The sequence below is a fragment of the Podarcis erhardii genome (genome assembly GCF_964252035.2).
Source record: "Podarcis erhardii genome assembly, chromosome: 1".
NCBI lineage: Eukaryota > Metazoa > Chordata > Lepidosauria > Squamata > Lacertidae > Podarcis > Podarcis erhardii.
The window spans coordinates 139,806,833-139,823,890 of record NC_138497.1 but is presented as its reverse complement, the minus strand read 5'-3'; the positions used below and the strand labels follow the sequence as shown (position 1 = coordinate 139,823,890).

General features: G+C 49.6%; 1 long non-coding RNA gene across 1 annotated transcript; it reads right to left on the bottom strand.

Moving 5' to 3' along the window:
- Positions 1 to 648: 648 nt before the first annotated feature.
- On the bottom strand, positions 649 to 14,796 carry LOC309335691. Its single transcript, XR_014153637.1, has 3 exons — positions 14,684 to 14,796; positions 2,242 to 2,319; positions 649 to 790 (listed from the first exon to the last, which is right to left on the bottom strand). It is a non-coding gene; the product is annotated as an uncharacterized lncRNA (long non-coding RNA).
- Positions 14,797 to 17,058: the final 2,262 nt, after the last annotated feature.

Genomic DNA, 17,058 nt, shown 5'->3' with positions numbered 1-17,058 from the left:
TATTGAATAAACAACTTTTGATTTTGCAAGCTTCAAATCAGGCATGACACAGATATCTAGATGGTGTGGCACTCCCTCCCAAACAGAAGCTGCACAGACACCAGTTTGAAACAGCCCCAGCCCCCTCCTGATTCAGGTGTGTCAGATAAAGAGAGCTAGATGTCATTAGCACATCCTGGTGACATCCCAACACTCTCAGGGGAAATTGTACAGAAACGGAGACAAGGCCACAGCCTTCAGACCAGCTCTTAAAGGGACCGCCAATTCTGAAGTAGACTCCTAATCCCATCTGGGTCATAACCTGCCCAGATCAAATCATGAGAGCCCACTTTGGAATCAGAGCTCGGTGAATAGATACACCTTCTCTTGTCACAGTTTCTTGCGTCAAAGCTGACGGTAGGAAAGGCGTTTTCAGATTCCCCTCTGGCTCTCCTCGTACCACTGGACTGCCAGCAGGTATCGCATGGTTCTGTGTCTTATTCTCCACCTCCCCTTTTGCCATCCTTCATGCAAAGCAGCTGCAATGCAGCCTGCTTACCAGCAGCTATTAACACCAGTTGCTATTCCTGTTTCTCATCTAACAGCTTCTTTTAGTCAAACAGGTCTCAGAATGATCACACAGAAGGAATCCTGCAGCTTGCCAAATAGTGTTTCTGGCAGAAGAGGCTGACTCTTTAATATACATCATGCTTCTGAAGCTTCTCACGTTGCCTCATCAAATTTTCGGTTGCCTGGCAGCAAAGCTTTGCAAAAGAAGTTCAGCAGCTTTTGAACTGGGTACCATGAAAGCCTAGGGAAGATGTCAAGCAGTTTGTTTTATTTGTATTGGAATCTGAATGTGAACACTTTTCTATATTTGGAAAAGTCCATACGTATTTTGTGTTAACAAATTCTATCTGCCATCCATTCGTTCCATATGTAAACTTGTTGGCTTGATTCTATTATATAAGCTGGCCCCACATACAATGGTTTTCCTGAAGCTTTAGAAATGATACAATAAACCTATTACTGAGGGGGAGGAACACCTTTTAAAAACTAAAACTGGGAAGTCTGATTTGTGCATATAATGCTATGTAATTATAATTATAATTATATTGTTTACCAGCAATAACAGGGGCATATGCCATAAATTAATTAATCCACAAGTAGACAAAGAATAAACATCAGAATAAAAAATTATCAACTTTTCATTAAAAAGTTATATTCAAAACTATTCAAGTCAGATAACACATTTATAGTCAGTTTCCCTTGAGCGCAGATGGAACTTTAAGTGGCTTATAGTCTTTGCTGGGTTGATCAATTTTTCTGCTGACTTTATATATATATATATATGATTATGAAATCCAGATCTTATTTTAAAGATGTGCGTATGTTGGTTGGTTTGGTTGTTATGCACTGCTTTGCAAAGAATGTTTTCTTAAAAAGTGGTTTGTACGTTTACTAAACTTGAAGACAGATGGGCCTGTGGTTTGGTCAGGTCCTTAGTCTGGCATCTTCACCGGCTCCTCTTGGTCATCTCTTAGCAATCACATTTCACAACAAGGCTCCTATTTGAAAGGGGAGGAGCACCAAGGGCAGATTGACACTCATGGTTTTAAACATTAAGTAACGGTTTTCACCTAGGCAGCATCTTAAAAAGCAAAAAAAGAAAAAAAGAAAGAAAAAAAAAAGAAAAAGAAAAAAAAAAGAAAAGGAAAGGGAAAAAAAGGAAAAAAAAAGGCAGAAACATCACCTTACCAACAAAGGTCCGTATAGTTAAAGCCATGGTTTTCGCGGTAGTGATGTATGGAAGTGAGAGCTGGACCATAAAGAAGGCTGATCGCCGAAGAATTGATGCTTTTGAATTATGGTGCTGGAGGAGACTCTTGAGAGTCCCATGGACTGCAAGAAGATCAAATGCATCCATTCTTAAGGAAATTAGCCCTGAGTGCTCACTGGAAGGACAGATCGTGAAGCTGAGGCTCCAATACTTTCGCCACCTCATGAGAAGAGAAGACTCCCTGGAAAAGACCCTGATGTTGGGAAAGATGGAGGGCACAAGGAGAAGGGGACGACAGAGGACGAGATGGTTGGACAGTGTTCTCGAAGCTACAAACATGAGTCTGACCAAACTGCGGGAGGCAGTGGAAGACAGGAGTGCCTGGCGTGCTCTGGTCCACGGGGTCACAAGAGTCGGACACGACTAAACAACTAAACAACAACAACAGTTTTCACAACGTAGATGGATACATGACATCTTACTTTTAACCTTCGTAATGCATTATTAAAATGTGACACCAGAGGGCCCTGCAGAGCAAACAGCAACCGTCAGCAGGAAAACTGTTTTGATGGAGAAAACAAAGAAACAGTTTTAATTTACAAGTAGGCCCTGTGATATTTTAGAAAGACATATCTAATATCATTCTAATAAGGTTAATCAGGTCCGTGTAGGTCCAGCACAAGGCAGAAACAGAAGCAATTAGCAGAGGCCTGCCGGTAGAGCCAGACCTGCCTTCTTCTTTGCTGCTGCACCCTTGAGCTGGACTGGCCCACACATGAGGCAAGGTGAGGCAACTGCCTCAGATGGCAGGATCCACAGGGACCGCAGGTCCTGATGCAGCAGATCTTTATTCCCCCTTTGCTCCTGATGTTGGCCTTTACCAAGCCCTTCTTCCCTGGCAGGCGGAGAGCAGCATTTGGTGGTTTGCCTCAGGTGCAAAAATATATTGGGCCTGCCCTGCACTTGAGGATGAGGCCAGCCCAGAAGTGAGGAGCAGCTAGGTGAGTCGGATGGTAGCAGATCAGGAAGAGGGACTCACCCAGTGGCGTAGTGTGGGTTGTCAGCACCCGGGGCAAGGCAAGTAATTTGCGCCCCGTATCCCGTGGATTTGCGCCCCCTAACCCTAACCCCCAGATGTTGCGCCCAGTGCGGCCGGGCCCCCTGCATCCCCCACGCTACGCCACTGGACTCACCTGCTGCCACCTGAAGTGGTACAGTCAGGAATTCCTCAGGCAACGGCCTCATTCTGCTGTGTAATGCATAGGACGGCTAACAGCTTCCCGCACTGAAGGACTTTAAGGATATGCTAGCATCAATTTGCATGGAGGAATGGGTAGGGCTTGAAGGAGATATGGCAGGTGTGTACTGAAATGAAACCAAACATTATTTCTCTGCATTGTAAAGCTGTATATTGAGGAGTGAAATCAAACCATCTGATTGTGTTTCCTAACACCAAACTAATAACTTTCTTCTGGGCCAGCCCTACGATGAGGCAGAGGGAGGCAGCTGCCTCAGGTGACAGGTGCTGAGGTGCAGGGAGGAGACAGTGCCATGTGAGTGCCATGTTGTCTGACCTGTACCCCTTGCATTAGCCTGCTGTCCTCAGGATGCAGTCCTTTTACCACTATTGAAGATTAAACTACCAGTCAAATTGGCTTCTGTCTGTGCCTTAGGAGAAGGCACCATCTTGAGCTTTGCCCAAGGCAGCAGATTGTCATAGAATCATAGAATCATAGAACCATAGAGTTGGAAGAGACCACAAGGGCCATCGAGTCCAACCCCCTGCCAAGCAGGAAACACCATCAGAGCACTCCTGACATATGGTTGTCAAGCCTCTGCTTAAAGACCTCCAAAGAAGGAGATTCCACCACACTCCTTGGCAGCAAATTCCACTGTCGAACAGCTCTTACTGTCAGGAAGTTCTTCCTAATGTTTAGGTGGAATCTTTTTTCTTGTAGTTTGGAACCATTGCTCCGTGTCCGCTTCTCTGGAGCAGCAGAAAACAACCTTTCTCCCTCCTCTATGTGACATCCTTTTATATATTTGAACATGGCTATCATATCACCCCTTAACCTCCTCTTCTCCAGGCTAAACATGCCCAGCTCCCTTAGCCGTTCTTCATAAGGCATCGTTTCCAGGCCTTTGACCATTCTGGTTGCTCTCCTCTGGACACATTCCAGTTTGTCCGTGTCCTTCTTGAACTGTGGTGCCCAGAACTGGACACAGTACTCCAGGTGAGGTCTGACCAGAGCAGAATACAGTGGCACTATTACTTCCCTTGATCTAGATGCAATACTCCTATTGATGCAGCCCAGAATTGCATTGGCTTTTTTAGCTGCCGCGTCACATGGTTGGCTCATGTCAAGTTTGTGGTCAACCAAGACTCCTAGATCCTTTTCACATGTACTGCTCTCAAGCCAGGTGTCACCCATCTTGTATTTGTGCCTCTCATTTTTTTTGCCCAAGTGCAATACTTTACATTTCTCCCTGTTAAAATTCATCTTGTTTGTTTTGGCCCAGTTCTCTAATCTGTCAAGGTCGTTTTGAAGTGTGATCCTGTCCTCTGGGGTGTTAGCCACCCCTCCCAGTTTGGCGTCATCTGCAAATTTGATCAGGATGCCCTTGAGTCCATCATCCAAGTCGTTGATAAAGATGTTGAATAAGACCGGGCCCAAGACAGAACCCTGTGGCACCCCACTAGTCACTCTTCTCCAGGATGAAGAGGAACCATTGATGAGCACCCTTTGGGTTCGGTCAGTCAGCCAGTTACAAATCCACTGAGTGGTAGCATAGTCAAGTCCGCATTTTACCAGCTTCTTTACAAGAATATCATGGGGCACCTTGTCAAATGCCTTCCTGAAATCAAGGTAGGCTACATCCACTGTGTTCCCTTCATCTACCAGGCTTGTAATTCTGTCAAAAAACAAGATCAGGTTAGTCTGACATGACTTATTTTTCAGAAATCCATGCTGACTATTGGTATCACAGCATTCCTTTCTAGGTGCTCACAGACTGTTTGCTTAATGATCTGTTCCAGAATCTTCCCTGGTATTGATGTCAGACTGACTGGGCGGTAATTATTTGGGTCCTCTCTTTTCCCCTTTTTGAAAATAGGGACAACATTTGCCCTCCTCCAGTCTGCCGGGACTTCGCCTGTTCTCCAGGAATTCTCAAAGATGACTGCCAGTGGTCCTGAGATCACATCTGCCAGTTCTTTTAATACTCTTGGATGCAGTTCATCTGGCCCTGGAGACTTGAATACATCTAAACTAGCCAAGTATTCTTGTACTATCTCCTTAGTTATTCTGGGCTGTGTTTCCTCTGCTGAATCATTTGCTCCAAATTCTTCAGGTCGGGCATTGTTTTCTTTATCGGAGAAGACTGAGGCAAAGAAGGCATTGAGGAGTTCAGCCCTTTCTGTGTCCCCTGTTTGCATTTCACCATTTTCTCCTCTAAGTGACCCCACTGTTTCTTTGTTCTTCCTTTTGCTACGAACATACCCATAAAAGCCTTTTTTGTTGCTTTTAACCTCTATAGCAAGCCTGAGTTGATTCTGTGCTTTAGCTTTTCTGACTTTGTGTCTACACATCCACACTTCCCAAGACATCTTGTCAGGCCCACAGATCACTGCTTCTGTTCCCCTCAGTAGGGAATCCCCTATCACCACTACACGCCTCCTCTTAGGTTTGGTCGGGGTTCGTCCATGATCTGTCCGTTCCAAGGTCGCCTGCACATTCCCTGAGGACTGACTTTGCTGCTCGTCTTCATATACCTGATCGACTGTAACGAGGGAGAGATCCTCAAATGGAGTCTGCTCTTCGTCTTCCATGCTAGGGGAGAGGACCTCAAAGCGATTGTGTATTTCTAAATAATCAGAGCGAACCCTGGGCTTCCTACTTCTTTGAGTCACGTTTCTCCATATATCTGGCTCCTGTGTTGGTGAACTAGCCTCCTTCTCAGGGGAGTCCCCTGTCTCCTCCTTGGTGGAGACGGTGTGCTCTGTTGCTTCCAAGAAGAGCTCCAGCTCTCTAATTCTTTGGAGCGTAGCCACACATTCCTCCAGTTGCTGGACTTTGTCTTTTAAGAGGGTAATCAACATGCAAGTGCTGCAGGTAAAGCTGCCTGCAACCTTTGGCAAGATGGCAAACATTGTGCAGGAACCGCAGGCGACTGCAGCTGTTCCCTCACTCTCCATCTTGAGAACGTGTCGTTCGGGCTGGCTACAGCGGTCCTCCATCATAAGAAGCGTGCAGACAGGACAAATAACTCCCCCCCAAAAAACCCTAGGTCTCCCCCAACAAACGTTTGAGACTAGCTCCCCTAAATCTAAAGATGGATCAAAATCTAAAGATGTCCTGAGCTGCCTCTGCTCTTTGTTTGGGGTGTTTTGTTCTGGGCCAAGTAACATTTTCTGGGGAGTATCATTTTATCTTTCTTTACTGCTGTTTTATCTTCAGTTGCTTGTTATCAGGTGAAACTCCTGATAAATCTAAAACAATTTATTTCAGCACCTACACACGCACACACTCAACTTTAGAGATACAGAACATGGAGCCGTCCATTTACAAATGGACTGCTGGATGCTGACACTGCTGTTTCCATGGCAACCTGTCAGACTGCGCAAGGCTGTGAAATGCATTCAAATAGCAACAGGGTGTTCTTTCAGATCTAATATATATGTCGTATCAATTTGAAATGCAGCTCCTCCTCTTTATCTCTCTCTCTTTGATTTTCCATGCACACTATATGTTCAAAACACATCCCCCCCAAGAACCATGCAAACTGTAGGTTGTTAATGATGCTGGGAATTGTAGCTCCATGGGGGTAAACTACGGTTCCCCTGTTTTTTTGGGTGGATACTTTAAGAGTATGGTGTATACACCAGCGTGAGATTTTCTGTAACACCCTGTCCATCCATCACTTTACTTTGTATGCCTTAGAAGAAGCACACTATAAATTATGCATTAGTTTCAACTTTGTATTTTGACTCCTGATCAAGGCCTAAAATTGATGTAGGCGAAAACTCATTGGACTTGTTTGCTACTAAAATTCTATACTGCATACAGGTATTGAGATTTCTCTCTCTCCTTTTTTTGGTCTATTTTGGATGCTGACTGTTTGGATGCTGACTGTTATATGAAATTTGCCACATAGAACTTAATTAAGGCAGGATATAGTTTGGCCACATATGTGCCAAGTGTGTTTTGGTTTTTCAGTTTAACCCTGGCCTCCACATGGCGTGATGTGTCCAAATGTGTGTCTATATTTTCTAAGCTGGCTGAAGTAAATCTCCACTGAAATACTGTTACAGTTTTACAGGAAGAGGGGTGACATTTGTATGTGCAAACTGGACAACTGCCAGTTTGTGAAATCAAAGAGCAGCTTTGCACAATATTCATGCAATTGAGAGCTCTGGGTATAGATTTAGCACTTGCCCAGAAATTAACATTTGGGGCAGAATCCACTGTTTATCCCCAGGGCACTGCTTGTTTTAAAACAGTAAGCATGTAAGAGACTTTTGACAAAATGATACAGTGATATATTCCAGTGAGAACATGCAGACTTTCAAGTTTCCACACTACAAAACTGACTCATGGCCCAGGTTTTATTTAGATTAAAGTTCTAAATAGGGTAGCTGTCAAGTTTCAAACAGCTTGGCAAATCCAAGTATAAACAGGGCCTTGAACAAAAGCAAGCTCGGCAGGTTTCGGTCATCTTTGCTCCAGATTAAGACCCAAACTACCGGTACATTTTATGCAGAAACGTGTCTCACTGTAATAGCCTAACAGGCTTTTTAAATCAAGGAGAGCTACTTGGTTTTTTTGGATGGTCAAGGTCAGAGCAACAGCATGCCCACCACTGGCTTGGTGACTTTCCCCATGCTTCAAAATTTTGAAACAAATACAAATTTTATTACTAAACCCCCTCAATACTACTATAACTCAGGGGAATGGGTGGCGCTGTGGTCTAAACCACTGAGCCTCTTGGGCTTGCCGATCGGAAGGTTGGCCATTCAAATCCATGCAACGGGGTGAGTTTCCGTTGCTCTGTCCCAGCTTCTGCTAATCTAATCATCATCATCATCATCATCATCATCATCATCATCTAGCAGTTCGAAAGCATGCCAGTGCAAGTAGATAAAAAGGTACAGTTGTGGTGAGAAGGTTAAACGGTGTTTCCGTGTGCTCTGGCTTCCGCCATAGTTGCTTTTGACTGGACTTAACCGTCCAGAGGTCCTTTACCCTCACCTTTCTACTATAACCAACCAAATGATTAAAATGTCATAATCAAGCAGCACAAAAAAACATATCAGAGCCTCTGACTATAGCCTTAGTATATGGCATTGTCAGGGCTGCCTCTAGGTCCCAGCTCACACAGGACCAACGCCAGGCTGATATTATGTACAAAAGTCTTTATTGAAGTATAATTTCCATTTTAAAGCCAGAGCGTGCAACCCTACGTCTAGACTCTAGATAGGCGAAGTCCCCTCTGAGTCACTGCCCCTTCCCCACCAGTTTAAGATCCTAGCCCGGCTCCACCTCCTGCGCTGTTCCTTCCTCCTCTGGGTCCTTCTGCCCCCTGGGGTTTCCTCCCTCCTGGACTCTTCTGACGCTGACCCCCCTGAGTCTTGCCCTTCCTTCCGGCGGGCTTTAGGACCTGGCTCCCTATCCGGGCTACCTGCTGTGCCGCTCGCCTGTACATTTGAACTTGGCGCGTGCGCCCAGCCGGTGACTTTCCTCTTGACCGTTTCCCCGCTCTCCGATGGAGGCGTGGCCAATCCTGACTCATCTCCTCCCTCTGGTGGTGGGAAGACTGGTCCCGATGCCTGGGACTCCTCCCCCCCACTACGCTCTGGTGGGGACGCTGGTCCTGATTTCCAACTGCTGCTCAGGGAGTCCCCGCTGGCCCCTTCCTTCTGGGGTTTCCCCCTTGGCACCCCCCTTGCCCTGGCCATTGGCGCTCCTCTCTGTGAATCTTCCGATTCGCTGGAGAGACTCGTGGAATCTCTCTGACCACTGTCACTGCCTACACCCCCCTCGTATTCCTCCTCCTCACTCTCCATTTGCTCCTTCTCCTGTGTCTCTGCTCCTGAACCCCTGACATCCATCCCCCCCTCGAAGCCCCCCTTCCCCCCTCCCCCTCTCCAGGTGTGGGTTCCGGGAGCTCCAGTGTTGTGGGGGTGAGCGCTGGATACAGTTCGTCCCCGGTGGCTTGCAGCCATCGGGATAAGTCCGGGAAGTCCTGCATGGGCTCATCGACGGCGATCTCCTCTGCTTCCATCTCCTGGGCAGTGTGCTCGAAACCTGGAGCCGCCCCCAAATCACCCAAGACCCCCTCTCCCCCTGTCGCCAGGGGTGACCCCTCGTCCCAAGGTCCCTTCAGCAGGTCTCTGCGCCAGCCCACCTCGGGCTGGTCCTCCCACCAATAAGATCCCCCCGTGCCAGACCCTGAGAGCGATCCCTCTGGGGAACTGTCTCCCGGGGCCGACTCCTCAGCTGAAGAGAAACCCCGGAAAGTGCTGGCCGAGAGTGTGGGTGTGAACAGACAGTCGTCGAAAAAGTCCGCTGGCATGGGCTTGTCCAGGAAAAGTGTATGGAATTCGTCTTTGAGCCACTGTTCCTCCAGTGCATAATCCGGCACCCACCTGTTGGCGCTGGCCGGGGTGTCCTCTGTGGTGAGGAGATATTCAATCCCTTCCTCCCCCCACCTTGAGTCTAAAATCTCTGTGGCTTCATTGAGTGGCTCCCCTCTGGGCGACCCCCCTTTCGTGGGCGCTTCCCTGAGTGGGTCTGGTGCTGTCCCTGGCGCCTGAAACCTGTGAGGGGCCTTGTAGGGCGTGAGCACTGATCTATGAAAGACTGGGTGCATTCTGGACCCCTCCGGGAGTGTCAACCGGAAGGCCACTGGGTTGATCTGCGCCTCTACTTGGTACGGCCCTAGCTGCTTGTGCCCCAGCTTCTTCTTGGCCAGCGATCTGGCTGGAACTGCCTGGGCCGCTAACCAGACCCAGTCTCCCACCCGGATGTCCTCCCCAACTCTCCTGTGTCGGTCTGCCTGCACTTTGTAAGCCTGTTTTGCTACCTCTAACTGCCTCCTGAGCTGCTCGTGGACCTCCTGCAACTCCGCTGCCACGGCCTCTGCTCCCTGCGGCTCCTCCTCCCTCACTTTCTCCAAACCCGGGAAGGTTCTGGGATGCCGCCCATTGTTGGCGAAAAACGGTGTCACCCCCGTGGACACGTGCTTCGTGTTGTTGTAGGCAAACTCGGCCATGGGAAGGTAGTCCACCCAGGTCGACGGCTGCTGGTTCGCGTAGCATCTCAGGTACTGCTGCATGATGGCGTTGACCCTCTCCGCCTGTCCGTTGGTCTGCGGGTGTCTCGCCGACGCCAGGCTGACCTTGACGTTCAGGATGCCCATCAGCTTCTGCCAGAAGTTGGAGATGAACTGGCCCCCCCGGTCGGACAAGATAGACCGTGGCAGGCCGTGCACCTTGAACACGTGGTCTATGAACAGCTTAGCGGTCTGCTCCGCTGTGGCCACCTTCGCGCAAGGAATGAAGTGGGCCATCTTGGTGAACAAGTCTACTACCACGAGTACTGCTGTCTTGCCTCTCGAGCTGGGCAGATCCGTGATAAAGTCCAGAGCCACCCTCTCCCACGGTTCGAACGGTGTCTGTAGCGGTTCCAACAGGCCCACCGGCGGCCTGTGTACTGGCTTGGCCCTTTGGCAGGTGTCGCACCTATTGACGTAGTCCGCGATTTCCCCCCGCATCTTGGGCCACCAAAAGTCTCTGGCTACTAATTCCACCGTCTTCTCCTTGCCGAAGTGCCCAGCACTGGGCGCGTCGTGCAGCTGTTGCAGTACTCTCGCGCGGAGGTCGTCTCCCGGTACGTAGAGAGCCCCTCTGCGGATGAGCAGTCCGTCGCGTATTTGGAACTCGTTGTCCCTCGCCGTGCCGCTGCGCACCTCCTCCATCTTGGCTCGAGCGAAGGAGTCCGTATGCAGCGCGCGACGTACTGCGTCCAGGTCCACTGTGGCTGAGGCGCATGCCCACGCCTTGGGCGCGAAAATGTGCTTGGCCGCCGGCGGTGCCTCTTCCTCGAGATACTGCGGTTTCCTGGACAGCGCGTCCGCCATGATGTTGTTGTCCCCTGGGATGTATTCTATCCTGAAGTCGAAATCTGCAAAGAACTCCGCCCAGCGGATGTGTCTCTGGTTCAGGAACCTCGCCGTGCGCCAGTACTCCAAGTTCTTATGGTCTGTGCGGACCTGCACCGTGTGTTTGGCTCCGATGAGGAAGTGCCGCCACGCCTTGAAGGCTGCATGTATGGCCAGCAACTCCCTGTCCCAGATGGTGTAGTTCTGCTCCGACTTGCTGAGTTTTCTGGAGTAGAAAGCGCACGGCCTCCAGTTCCCCTGGTGGTCTTGCTGCAACAGGACGGCCCCCACTGCCCTGTCTGAGGCGTCCGTCTCCACCCTCATGGGCCTGCTGGGGTTCACGTGTAGCAGTTGTTCTTCGGACGCGAAGAGACGCTTGAGCTTCTGAAACGACTGCTCCGCCTGCTCCGTCCAGATGAACTTCTTTTTCTTGGAGCTGAGGGTGTCGGTGATGGCTGCTGTCTGCATTGCGAAACCCTTGATGAATTTGCGATAAAAGTTGGCAAAGCCGACAAACCTCTGGACTTCCTTCCGATTGCGTGGGCTCTTCCAGTCCAGCACTGAACGTACCTTGGCGCTGTCCATGGCGAGTCCCTTGTCGGACAGCTTGTAGCCCAGGAAATCCACCTCCGTCACGTCGAACTGGCACTTCTCCAGCTTGGCGTAAAGCCCTCAGCCTCTGCAGGACTTCCTTGACATCTCTCTCGTGGGCCTCCTGCGACTCCGAGAAGATCAGGATGTCGTCCAGGAAGCAGACGCACTTCTTATAGAGGAGACCCGCTAAGACGTGGTGCATGAAGGCTTGAAAACAGTGGGAGCCATTTTGTAATCCAAAAGGCATAACTCTATATTCATAGGTGCCTAGCGGCGTAAACATGGCCGTCTTCCACTCGTCGCCCTCCCGCACGCGTATGAGATTGTATGCTCCGCGTAGATCCAACTTGGTAAAGATGCGACCCTTCCTCACCGTCGCCAGGAGGTCATCGATCTTGGGCATGGGGAAGGCTGTGGGCTTGGTTTTCGAATTCAAAATTCTGAAATCAACTATAAGCCTCTTTTGGGGCGTGTCTTTTTTCTTCACAAAAAACACGGGGCTGCCCCCCACTGCTTTGGACTCCCGGATGAATCCCCGCTTCAAGTTGAGGTCTATGAACTCCCTGAGTTCCTGCAGTTCATCTTCAGACATGGAATACAGTTTTCCCGTCGGCAGCGTCGCCCCCGGCAGGAGGTCAATCTTGCAGTCGTATGGTCTGTGGGGGGGGTAGCTTGTCCGCCTCCTTCTCGCAGAAAACCTCCAAAAAGTCTCTGTACTTGTCGGGTACCGCTTGCAGCATGCCCAAGTGTAACTGTGGCCCATCTTCCGGCCCATCATCTTCCTGGGTGGGCAGTATGCAGTTTGCTGCGCAGTAGGAGGAGCTGAAAGTCAATTGGCGCTGGTACCATGCTAATGCCGGACTGTGCCGGTCCAGCCAACTCATGCCCAACACTATGGGTGTGTCTGACAGGTGTGTAACATTGAAGCTGATGATTTCGCGGTGGTTTCCAATTCGCATCACCATTGGTGGTGTTTGCTGTAGCACTTGTCCCCCCAGTAGCTCTCTGCCGTCCACTGTTACTACTTTCAGGGGCATCGTGGCAGGCAGGAGCGCTATGCCATGTTGCTTGATGAAATCCACTCCTATAAAGTCTGCATTGCTGCCAGAGTCAATGGAAATGGGGACTTCCATGGTGAGCCCATTTGGAAACTGGAGGGATGCGGTGAGCTGCACCACTGGTTTGGGTGGGAGGGGGTCTGTGGGCTGTAAGATGCCTGGGGACTGCTTCACTGATACGTCTGGCTGGGCCCCAGTGGCTCCATTTCCAGCCAGACAGTGTCGTTTCCCTGCTGTGGTGCAGTCTGCTGAACTGATTCTGTTACTGTTGCTGAGGCTGCAGTGTGCTTGTGGATCCTCCGGGGACACTCTTTCGCCATGTGTTGAGCACTGTCGCAGATGTAACATTTCCTGTTCCCTCTAGGAGGCTTCGTTTTGACTGCTCCCGGCGTCAGGACTCCGGTTGCTGACTGAGCCTTAGCACCACCTATCTCCATCGGCTCCTCTCCTCCTCCCAGCGGAGGCGTGGATTGAGCGCGCGCCGTTTCCCTGGGAAAGGAGGGCGGTGCTCTTGCTGGCGTGCGTCCCCAACGCCCTTCCTCCTTGCCCCAAGGGCGTTCTTCCAGCCTCACTCCGATCGTGAGTGCCCTCTCCACCACGTCTTTAGTGGTCTGGGGTCTCTCCCCCCTTGCAATTTCGTCTTTCACAGCTCCATTCAGCCCCTCCCAGAACAGGTCTCTGACGGCAGCTGACTCTTTCTCCCACCCCAGCGCGTTCACCAGTGCAAAAAAGCGGGAGTGATATTGTCTTACAGTGGCTCTGCCTTGTCTTAGTCCATGAACCTCCCTCCTGGCGATATCCACATCAATCTCTGACAAAAAACATGCGTCCATCGCTTTAATGAAGGCAGCCACATTTTGGAGGGCTGGATCCTTATCTCTCCAGAGATTGCGCAACCATGCTTTAGCTGCTCACGCAAATGACTGACTATGAAGCCTACTTTCTCCTCCTCATCTCTAAAATCCTTTTCCAGCAACTTTAGTGCATAAATCAAGTCTGCTTTGAAGTTAGGATACTGCTGCAGATCCCCATCGAACGGAGACACAAGGCTCGCTCCTCTCTTCCCCAGCCCAATCCCCTCTGGTCTGGGTCCCGGCAGCCACTGTGTAGACAACGCTTCTAACCTGGCTCGCAGATCCTGGCAGGTAGCCGCTGCTTCCGCCTCCTTTTTCCTGGATTCCAAAATCTCCGCATTAAGTTGTGTTACTGCATTCCGCAGGCTTGCTATGTGTTCTTCGGTAGTCATTTTGCCTCCTTTTCGTGAGCTCGCGAAGCACCAATCTTCGCCCCTCGCTGTGTTCCCTCACGTTGCGAGGTTTTAAAAGGTGTGAGGGGACTTACTGTCAGGGCTGCCTCTAGGTCCCAGCTCACAGAGGACCAACGCCAGGCTGATATTATGTACAAAAGTCTTTATTGAAGTATAATTTCCATTTTAAAGCCAGAGCGTGCAACCCTACGTCTAGACTCTAGATAGGCGAAGTCCCCTCTGAGTCACTGCCCCTTCCCCACCAGTTTAAGATCCTAGCCCGGCTCCACCTCCTGCGCTGTTCCTTCCTCCTCTGGGTCCTTCTGCCCCCTGGGGTTTCCTCCCTCCTGGACTCTTCTGACGCTGACCCCCCTGAGTCTTGCCCTTCCTTCCGGCGGGCTTTAGGACCTGGCTCCCTATCCGGGCTACCTGCTGTGCCGCTCGCCTGTACATTTGAACTTGGCGCGCGCGCCCAGCCGGTGACTTTCCTCTTGACCGTTTCCCCGCTCTCCGATGGAGGCGTGGCCAATCCTGACTCATCTCCTCCCTCTGGTGGTGGGAAGACTGGTCCCGATGCCTGGGACTCCTCCCCCCCACTACGCTCTGGTGGGGACGCTGGTCCTGATTTCCAACTGCTGCTCAGGGAGTCCCCGCTGGCCCCTTCCTTCTGGGGTTTCCCCCTTGGCACCCCCCTTGCCCTGGCCATCGGCGCTCCTCTCTGTGAATCTTCCGATTCGCTGGAGAGACTCGTGGAATCTCTCTGACCACTGTCACTGCCTACACCCCCCTCGTATTCCTCCTCCTCACTCTCCATTTGCTCCTTCTCCTGTGTCTCTGCTCCTGAACCCGACAGGCATCTTAACATACATGACAAGATGCTGGCAGATGTGTCTCTCATAGGCCGATTCTGAAAATAATCATGTCTCCCATAGCTCCAGTACGGGTGCATGGCTGCCGTCTCCATGGCGACCGCTTGCTCTGTAGAAAGCGCTGAACATGAATTCTCTTGCAATGTCCTGTAGCAGTTCTGCCTTTTGCAGAAAACCATGTGGTTTCAAATAAAGAGAATGAAATGTATATATATATTTCTTTGCATATCGCTTCTCTCTTTCCACCAGCTCATTTTATCAGGCCCCAAATCTTCAGTTCACTGTCTCTCTTGACAAGCATTTTTTTTACCGCTCCCGCCTCTCTACACCCAGCGTGTTTCTTCTAGAAAAAAAGGTGCACCATGAAGTTGTTACAGTAAGTGCTGCACTTTTAACCAGTATGTTTCTTCTCGGGGGAAAAAAAAAGATGCTGGTAACTGTTTATCCTTGAGAAAAAAGCACTGCTTACATACCTTCGTGGACCCCCAGGACGATGGCAAGATGAGTTTCTGATATTTCCATTTTAGGCTAAGCATCTAATCAGATCGGGATGTAATGTTACTTGTTGGGTGTGTCTTTCATTTGGCCTTTGTGCAGGGTGCTGGGGTGGCTGCCTGGGTTGGCAGGTTTTCAGGGCCCTTGAAGGAGGGGAGGGCTCAGCTCCCTTCACACGTGCAGCTCTTTGCTGTGGTAGAACCTTCCAGGAAGTGCAGACGCTGCAACTTACTAAAAGAACTTTACCATTTATTTATTAGCTTTGTGCTGCATTTGAACAATACTTCTTTTTCTTTTTAAAAAAAGACCTTAACCATCTGTAACTATTTATTTATGCTACATTTACCACAGAAGGGGTTCCCGAGGGTCATCTAGTCCACCCCCTGCAATGCAGGAATCTCAGCTAAAGCTTCCATGACAGATGGTCATCCAACCTCTGCTTAAAAACCTCCAAGGAAGGTGAGTACACAACCTCCCGAAGCAGTTGTTAGGCAATAGTATGCTATGCAGCAGTGTTCCCCAACCTTGGGTCTCCAGCTGTTTTTGGACTACAACTCCCATCATCCCTCGCTAGCAAGACCAGTGGTCAAGGATGATGGGAATTGTAGTCCGAAAACAGCTGGAGACCCAAGGTTGGGGAACACTGGTCTAGAGCACCAAAACACAATAAGCCATTTTCTCAAAAACACAAATAGCCACCACAGGTCCTTGGTCCCATGTTGCTCCTGGAAGTCAGACAACCTTATTATTAATTATTAAGTCTCCAAGTATTGTTGCATGTACTCGTGAAATCATAGAATTGCTGTATTGGAAGGGACCCCGAAGGTCATCCAGTCCAACCCCCTGCAATACAGAAATCTTTTGCCCAACATGGGGCTTGAACCCAGTACACTGAGATGAAGATGTGTTGTAAAAATTAGTCTTGCAGCCTCCCTTGGGGACAGACTCATGAATCAACAAACAAATGCATCTAGCCTGGCTCTTAAAAACGCAGCAGCTTATCTGTGTTGCAACCTTTGTTTAAAAAAATAAAAAAATGAAATGCCACTTTATTCAATTGAAGTGGATTCTACTGGCAAAAGCATGTGGTACAACAATAAATCTGTTAAGTCTTTGAGCCACAATCTATTCTGGCCTCCTTTTGTCTCTTTTCTGTTGCTGGGCAAATAATGGGCTGTGCCATAACTGCTCCTCTTCAGTGGGCCTTCCCAATATTTCCACAGAAGTACTGGTTAGCATCAGGAGTCCTTTGGGATCATCTCTTTCTGAAGCTCTTTTCAGGCCTTCGTCTTATCAGTATTTAAAGAAAGGGACTGAAGAGGAATGAACTACAGAGCTAGCAGCTGTTTTAAAATACTCCTCTGAAGTTAGCAGAGTTAGTTTTCAATTAGCAATAATCACACCTCAAGTCGAGATTAACCAGTTATATAAACTGCTTATATAAAATGATGCCCTTCACTGTCAAACTTCAGGAAACATTCATCACAGTGTAGACCCAGTCAAATCTGTGTCCAGGGCAGCTGTTTACCAGCTCCATCTGGTACGTAGGCTGAGACCCTATCTGCCTGCGGACTGTCTCGCCAGAGTGGTGCATGCTCTGGTTATCTCCCGCTTGGACTACTGCAATGCACTCTACGTGGGGCTACCTTTGAAGGTGACTCGGAAACTACAACTAATCCTGAATGCGGCAGCTAGACTGGTGACTGGGGGCGGCCGCCGAGACCATATAACACCGGTCTTGAAAAACCTACATTGGCTCCCAGTACGTTTCCAAGCACAATTCAAAGTGTTGGTGCTGACCTTTAAAGCCCTAAACGGCCTCGGTCCAGTATACCTGAAGGAGCGTCTCCACCCCCATCATTCTGCCCGGACGCTGAG